General features: G+C 37.9%; 1 long non-coding RNA gene across 1 annotated transcript; it reads right to left on the bottom strand.

Moving 5' to 3' along the window:
- Positions 1-255: 255 nt before the first annotated feature.
- LOC137501505 (uncharacterized) lies at positions 256-5,172 on the bottom strand. The gene is made up of 3 exons (XR_011018583.1): positions 4,878-5,172; positions 4,638-4,759; positions 256-1,177 (listed from the first exon to the last, which is right to left on the bottom strand). It is a non-coding gene; the product is annotated as an uncharacterized lncRNA (long non-coding RNA).
- Between the last annotated feature and the right edge of the window lie 3,554 nt (positions 5,173-8,726).

The raw sequence follows: 8,726 nt of genomic DNA, 5'->3' as shown, positions 1-8,726 counted from the left end.
CCCACTGATCACACCTACTAGCATATTCCTTTTCGAAGTACACACCAAACTCTCTACATGTGTCATTATTTTCACAAGCATCTAGGAAGTTGTTGAGCTCACTGTGGAATTCAACTACGTTTTCATACTGCAACAACATCCTTAGGTGTTTGTTACACAATTGCTTTGAATGCCTGTGTAGGTACCATGAATTTTAGAGGAAATGTTCTTTCTCCAAGCCCTATCCATATGCCACATGCATAGAAGTTTCTTCAAAAGGCCACCCATGACTTCAACCCATGCATTAGAGAATGAAGCCTAATTATCAGTTATCAGTATCTGCACAGGAAAATCAATTGCAGATATTGATTATTTGACAACATAAAAAAATAAAAAAAAAAAGCCATTTCAGCACATTGCAGTCTGTTCGATTAGAGCAACAGAATGCAACAGAGAATCTCTCATTGTATTCATCTAACATCAATAATGTTGTAAGTGAGAAGTCACAAGCATTTGTCCCATGAGTACTGTCCATACAAATGATTTTTTTCCCAAACTCCACAAGCATTACTTTCTGCACATCAGTCATAATTGTTAATACAAAATCATTCTGTCAATCCGTATTCTGGGTTGGAAATCCCTTGTAATTTACCAAACCGGACATACCCATTACCTTGTTCTTTTAACCTATCCATCCCAGTCCACACACTTTCTACATCTTTCTGACTCTGTTAATCACTATCTAATCTAAAATCACGAACAATATTACTCAGGTCATGTCTTTGCAGAAGGTGTAGCCTAGTAATCTGCTTAGTATCTAAATTGTCTGTGATATTATTCAGAACAGTGTCAAAGGGAATATTCTGAGCCAACTGGCCAGCAATCTGCTCTCTCTCTCTTCTTTTGACAGCAGGATATGCCCAACTCCTCTGCGATGTCCAAAATGTACATTATTGTAAATAACATGCACACTCGATTTATTTATTTTACACGAACCCTGAAATTTCATATGCCGTATTCCCTTTCCTCTTCTTTTGACCAATCCACTGTGATGACAGAAATAAGTAGATCCTTCAAGAGCTGTAGTGTCGTGGGGTTTGGTTTGGTAGTTGTTGATGTCCTCTTATGTCTTGGTGGACTAGTTAGAAAATATCTGGATTGAGTGTCCTTTTTTCCTTTGATTTCCATACCTTAAATTCTTGAAAAGAATAGAAAAATTGAATTACTAGTTATTAACATTAAGATAATAATAAAATTATTGCACAGCTCAACTTGTGTTATGGTAAGGGTCATTCCATAAAAACTCACAAACTACAACAAATTAAACATTTACTTTTTTTTTTACTAAACTTGTTTGTAGAGTACTCGTTCCCGCCTGGTGGCCATAATTGTTAAGGCGTTGAAGTCTGCATGGTCTAACACCGTGGTTAGCCGGTTCAAGTCCCCTTGATCGAAAACATTTTGGCCACCAGGGTAGAGGAGGTGGTGATATACAATTTCTAATCACTAGATTGCGTGCCAAAATCCTGGAATAAATTCCAAACCTCTCCACAGTGTTCATATAGAGTGAGGGCATATGACGCTGTTGATGGTGATTCGTCCATCGGTTGGAGATGTTAAGCCTTGAGCAGACCCCTTGGTGCTATTTGACAGGAGTAGGCTATATGTTGGCACAGGGTTTCACCCTCTCCCTTCCTACTATCATATATCACGTCATTCATTTCATCTCATTAACTCGTCTGTTGAGGCTGACGCCAGGAAGGGCATCCGGTCATAAAAACCCACCACGACTGATTCATCTCACCGTATTCCTGACCCCGTAGATAAAACGGGACAAGGTTTGGACATTGTTTGTAGAGTACTGTTTTGGTGATCTAATGTTTATTGTTGTTTGGCCAACCCTTGTCCCGTTTCTGTACGGGGTCAGGTATGAGGTGAGGTGAGATGAATCTGTCGTGGCGGGTGTTTATGACTGGATGCCCTTCCTGACGTCAACCTCATCAGAGGAGTTAATGAGATGAAATGAATGATGTGATATATGATACTAGGAAGGGAGAGGGTGAAACCCATGCTGGCACATAGCCTACTCCTGTCGAATAGCACCATAAGGACTGCTCAATCCTTAACGTCCCCATCCGACGGACAAATCACTATCAACAGCGTCATATGCCCTCACTCTATATGAGCATTGCAGAGAGGTTTGGAATTTAATCCAGGCTTTTGACAAGCAATCTAGTGGTTATAAATTGTATACCACCCCCTCCCCTACCCTGCCAGCCAACATTCTGATGGTGAATTTTTTTTGACAACGGGACTCGAACTGGCTAACCTCGGTGTCAGACAGTTTAGACTTCAATGCCTTAACGATCATGGCCACCAGGCAGGCTGATCTAATGTTCATTGTTGTATTTTAAAAATGACTATCTCAACATAAAAATGTGATTTCCGTGCATACTTCTATAAATAAACTTTGAACTTGAGAATTTTAAGTGAGCTTCAGATAATTTTGATAAATACCTCTGACTATGGTCTGTCTGTTAAGTTGGATCCTCAAAAAGCACCATTAAATTCAAGTATCACTGGACTGGGCTAGGATTGAACAAACCAACTTGAGCTCAGAAAGCCAGTGCTCTACTGCCCTAGCTACCCAGCCCAGCCTGAACAGCTGATCAGTATATCCAAGCACTGAATTACTCGGAAAAAATTTACTGGAAATGACTCCCGAGTATGAATTATCCACAGCCTGTTTCCAGTCATTCAACCGGGTCAGGAATGGAACACATGAAGGCCCATCTAGTGGTGAGGATAGGACCTGTGCTGGCTGCTGAAGCCTGTCGCACTTCTCTGGGGCAATGATTAATAACTGACAGATGAAATGATACTGGAGAGTGTTGCTGGAATAAAAGATGACAGGGAAAACCGGAGTACCTGGAGAAAACCTCTCCTGCCTCCTTTTTGTCCAACACAAATCTCCCATGGAGTGACTGGGATTTAAACACGGAATCCAGCGGTGAGAGGCTGGCGCACTGCCGCCTGAGCCATGGAAGCTAGAAATCACTCTTCAAGTGCTACTATTGACTCCACTCACCAAGACTTGTGCAACTTGATCCAACAACAGGTTTATTTCTTTGGAAAAAAGTAGTGGTTATATATTATTTTCCGGAAAACTATACTTCTATTCTTCAAAATGCAATTCTTTACATCTGGAACAAACCAGTCGCTATTTAATTTCCTTCTCCAGAGTTTCAAGTAAGCTTACTGTATGACAAAATTGTAGACATGATGCTGTATAGGCTTTTGGGCTTATGCCGTGTCAAGAAAATAAGATAAAATTCTTAATGTTTCGCAGAAAACTGTGCTCTGCATCCTCAGAAGAAATCTCGACTGACCACGAGAAAGGCTTCTTAAACAATGACAATTTCCTTAGCAGTTACCTCAAAAGATATTAAAGTATAAATTTTTTCAGAGAAAGTTCATGAATTACATGAGGATGTAACAAATATTATTTCATAAATTTATGTAAATACCTCGCAGATTCTGGCAAAGAAATGATCACTTTTCTTGCCACTTCGGAAAGACAAAGATAATTTAATGGTATTGGTGGTGCTGTCAATGTTTTCTTTGAATCTAAAAGTTGATAAAACAGATCTTTAACTCCCACAGGAACCATATTTGTGAACAAAATAGATTACCGGTATAGAAGATGTAGCCTAAACATCCAGTTTGTCAAGAACTGTGGAATGGAGCAAATGAGGACAGATTATAGACAAGATTAAGGAAAGTAGGTATTCAATCTTACTATGCAAACATTCCCATCTCTAAGTTATTCCTGAAAATTAAAATAATTACTTTATCTAAGAATGAAAATAATGATGAAATATTACATAAAATGCAGGTTTCCGTTAGATCAATCGGTGTGATATCAACACACTGACTTCCTATGCTAATTCTAAAATGGAAATCAGAATTCACTCCGGCCACTTCAGCCTTGCAACAATTATATTTCACAGGGGGAAGTAGGCCTAATCATTCTGTATTCAAAACAGACATATAATTTAAAATGTAGGGTTACATCATGGATTAATATGTTCGGAATTTTGCGCATATTCTTTCCATGGATATAATGCTGTAACTGCTAGAACTAGATAAGTCTTAACAAAATTTCTTAAAATAATACTTTAACGAATTCAGCAAGAACCATAGGTACCCTTCTTGAGATTTCAAAGAATGATCAAATGTAGTTAGTGCCAGTATAACAATTTTAATGAAATATGAGATTTCACCCTAAGGGAATCTTCTCCTCATGCAAATAATTTATTTCAAATAAATACTGAAAATATTAAGGAAAATCTTTCTGAAAGCATGAATTTTGGTTGTGAGTACATTTCGAGCATCATTAGGCCTAATGGAGCTATTAATAGGAACAGCAAATTATACTGATTTAAAGAATATTGGTACTGGTATTTAATGAACATGTGAGGAAAATGTAGCTTGTAGCAGATTGTGATATTTCATGGAATAGGCCTAACCTTAATAAACTTTAATGAACATTTATGCATTCAACTATCTCCACACTAGATACAATGAACAAAAATATGAATATGAAGATCTGTTGCATAACTATTATGGTACAATAGGTAGTTGAACATTCTTCCCACCTTTCATGTTATTGAAGACATTTCTGTGATAGAACATCCTTCAAGAATTAATTCACTGTGGTCATGCAACACATGCTGACTCAACTCTTGGTGATTCGCAGTGATATAAGGACAATACACCACTGAAATGAAAAAAAAAATAATGAAAAAAACAAAAAAAACCAGGCTTTTGAGTAAGAACATACATATCCATTACCTCTAACCTATTCAACTACTAATATGGAAATCGTCAGCACTTACCAGGACAGTCTATATGAATTTTGAATCTTCTCACTGAATGTATGACGCTCATATGTCCCCGTAACTCTCGTTCGCTGGATGTGTCCCAGCTACAAAATTTACAAGTAAATCCAGTTCCATTAAGCCGCCCACGCTTTAGTGATTCAGATGACAACTTGTGTAGGCTACTTGTAATTTATGTCTCTTTAATTTTGCATCGTGTAGATAGCAGAAATTATCCAAATGAAGGTATTGACCACACTAGAAATGATCCAAATGAACTCACTGACCATGTGTTGACGCAATTCAAACAAATATTAAAAATTATTCACCCGAACGTATTGACCACATGTTAAACACAATTCAAACAACTTTTCCCTCCACTTACGCAAAAACAATTGCTAATCAATTGTCATATTTACTACAAATCATACCAGATGGCAGGGTGAGGCCACCACCGGCCATACTTTTCAAGAATACATTCTGATTGGCCAGGTCGTATTATCGCAGTGTTATACCGAGACGCTTGTGTTTTGTGTCTCTGCCTTATATGTTGCACAGCTTTGCTAAGTTTTTCTTAATCTACTTTTAGCAACCTATCAACCACTTTGTGTTTTACCACTGACCTCAAAGCATCCTACTGACAAGGAGACCTTTCATTACCACTTGTTTTAGGACTTGGTAGAAGGCTTCTAAATGCATACTGGTATTCATATGCATTTCTAATCGGTAACAATAGGCCCACTGATCACACCTACTAGCATATTCCTTTTCAAAGTACACACCAAACTCTCTACATGTGTCATCATTTTCCCAAGCATCTAAGAAGTTGTTGAGCTCACTGTGGAATTCAACTACAGTACATCTTCACACTGCAACAATATCCTTAGGTGTTGGTACACAATTGCTTTGAATTCTGGCTGCCATGAATTTTAGAGGAAATGTTCTTTCTCCAAGCGCTATCCACATGCCACATGCATAGAAGTTTCTTTAAAGGGGCGCCCGTGACTTCCACCCATGCATTACAGAATGAAGCCTAATTATCAGTTATCAGTATCTGCACAGGGAAATCAATTGCAGATATTGATTATTTGACAACATTAAAAAAAAATCAGCACACTGCAGTCTGTTCGATTAGAGTAACAAACTGCAACAGAGAATCTCTCATTGTATTAATCTAACATCAACAATGTTGTGAGAATTCACAAGCATTCGTCCCATGAGTACTGTCCACACAAATGATTTTTTTCCCAAACTCCACAAGCATTTCTTTCTTCACATCAGTCATAATTATTAATACAAAATCTTTCTCTGTCAATCCGTATTCTGGGTTGGAAATCCCTTGGAATTTATCAAACCGGACATACTAATTACCTTGTTCTTTTAACCTATCTATCCAAATGTACATACTTTCTACATTTTTCTGACTCTATTTATCACTATCTAATCTAAAATCACGAACAATATTACTCAGGTCATGACTTTGCAGAAGGTGTAGCCTGGTAATCTGCTTAGTATCTAAACTGTCTCTGATATTTTTCAGAACAGTGTCAAAGGGAACATTCTGAGCCAACTGGCTAGCAGTCTGGTCTCTCTCTTCTTTTGACAGCAGGATATGCCCAACTTCTCTGCGATGTCCTAAATGTACATCACCAGTATTGTAAATAACATGCACACTCGATTTATTTATTTATTTTACATGAACCCTGAATTTTCATATGCCATATTCCCTTTCCTCTTCTTTTAACCAATCCAATGCGATGACAGAAATAAGTAGATACAGTTGTCGATGTCCTCTTATGTCTTGGTGGACGAGTTAGAATATATCTGGATTGAGTGTCTTTTTCTTCCTTTGATTTCCATACCTTAAATTCTTGAAAATAATAGAAAAATTGAATTACTAGTTATTAACCTTATGATAATGCTAAACTCATTGCACAGCTCAACTTGTGTTATGTTCCACAGTTCATGATAAACTGGATGTTTTTGCACGTTGCTTTACGTTGATTAAGAAATACCGTCGTAACTAGCAAGAAATATGTATACGTATTTACTGGCTGTAAATAGGAGTTCATGGTGTTACATTCCGCTGCTTGCGCCGTCTTTTGTTTCTTTCTCGAGGTCCAGGGCTGGCACCGATCAATGGGAGTGCTATCTTGTCTTGTCTTGCGGATATTTATTTGGGATTCAAAAGACTTTTTCCCAGTCACAAGAATGGGAGTGCTATGTCTGCTTGCTTGCTTGCTTGCTTGCTTGCTTGCTTGCTTGCTGATGCTTATGGGCTGTGTCTACGACATTTCACCCAGTCAATACTCCCTTACTTATGTAATAGCACTAGTATAAATGAAAACTTCTGTTCAATAATTTATGTTTGATCTTGCAAGTAGATTACACAAACACTATTTCTCACTACATCACATAATAACCCTATTTTGCTACAGCACACTGAACCCATACGAGAAACTTCCGTTCTTGCAATCACACTTCTTCTATAGTGTCACACGTTCTGATAATCCGAAAATGCACTCTCAAGGAATACACTAATGATATGAAGAATCACTCAAATGGAACCATCTAAAAACATAAGAACATCTCACCATATATAGCGGACAGAATTATAACACGATATTGGCTTCATCCAGAAACAAACTCTAATAATCTCGACGGTAGGATTACAGAGCAAACAAGAAACACTGGTTGGAAATACCTGCTTGTCTTGTCTTGTCTTGTCTTGCGGATATTTATTTGGGATTCAAAAGACTCTTTCCCAGTCACAAGATCATTAATATATTACACTTATATCACAAAAACACACGTTTACAACACTAATGCCCGATTTTAGCATGATCACACGTAGATAGAAGCACTTAAAGAAGAAAAATTATATCGGGTATGAGGAGGTTCATGGAGGTATTACATTCGGTACGGAGCAAGGACACAAAGAACTTAGTAAGCTGGAATAGGAGTAACGTGTTACACTGTACAAGATCGGAAAGTAATAAGAACCTTGAGACAATATTCAATCACCAGGGACATTTAGAAGTGCCACCTCACAAACATGTCGGAACAAAAAACAACTGCAAAACTAAATCATAATTACAATTTGATGTGAGTGTTATCAAGGTACTCGTTTAAAATAGTAATGATCGTAGGCGAAGGTTGGTGCAACAAAACTGAAAGTCGTGTAGGGAAGGATACTTGAACTTTGAGTAATTTCTGCATTAAAATGGTCTGGTGATGTGCATAGTGGGGGCAATGAAAAAATAGGTGGTCACCATCGCCCTCAGATTCTCCACAGGAACAAGTTGGGTCGTTCGTAATGTGAAATCGAGTTAAATATACTGGGGTTAAGGCATGATTAAACCGTAGTCGGATGATATTAGTAATGTGACGTCGTGAATACGTACCATTTGCAAACCACGGCAGCGTGGGAATACTCGGTTGAAGTTGATAGTAATATTGACCTTTCGTACGAGCAGATAATCGCCATTCTGTGCACCATGTGTGTTGAGCTGCAGTTTTGATTTGTGGAAAGAAGTCGGGAATCGGAATTTTGATTTGTAATATATTCGCGGTATTTGCACTGGCGTCTTTCGCTGCTATATCGGCCATATCGTTGCTTACGTGCCGATTATGCCCTTTAATCCATATTAGCGTTATAACAAAACCGGATGTTTCAAGTCGAAATAGAAGAGACTTGACTTCGTAGACATATGTATTTGTATGAGGGGCGAGTGAATGCAGAGCTTGTAAAACACTTTGGGAATCGCTGAATATATTTATTTTTTTGGATTGCAACTGTTGAGCATATACAAGGGCTTGGTATATGGCATATAATTCTGCTGTAAAAATAGTTAAATTATTAGGTAA

The sequence above is a fragment of the Anabrus simplex genome, chromosome 1, assembly GCF_040414725.1.
Source record: "Anabrus simplex isolate iqAnaSimp1 chromosome 1, ASM4041472v1, whole genome shotgun sequence".
In the NCBI taxonomy this organism is placed as follows: domain Eukaryota; kingdom Metazoa; phylum Arthropoda; class Insecta; order Orthoptera; family Tettigoniidae; genus Anabrus; species Anabrus simplex.
Note: the sequence above shows the minus strand (reverse complement) of the source record. Positions and strands in the feature narration are given on the sequence as shown.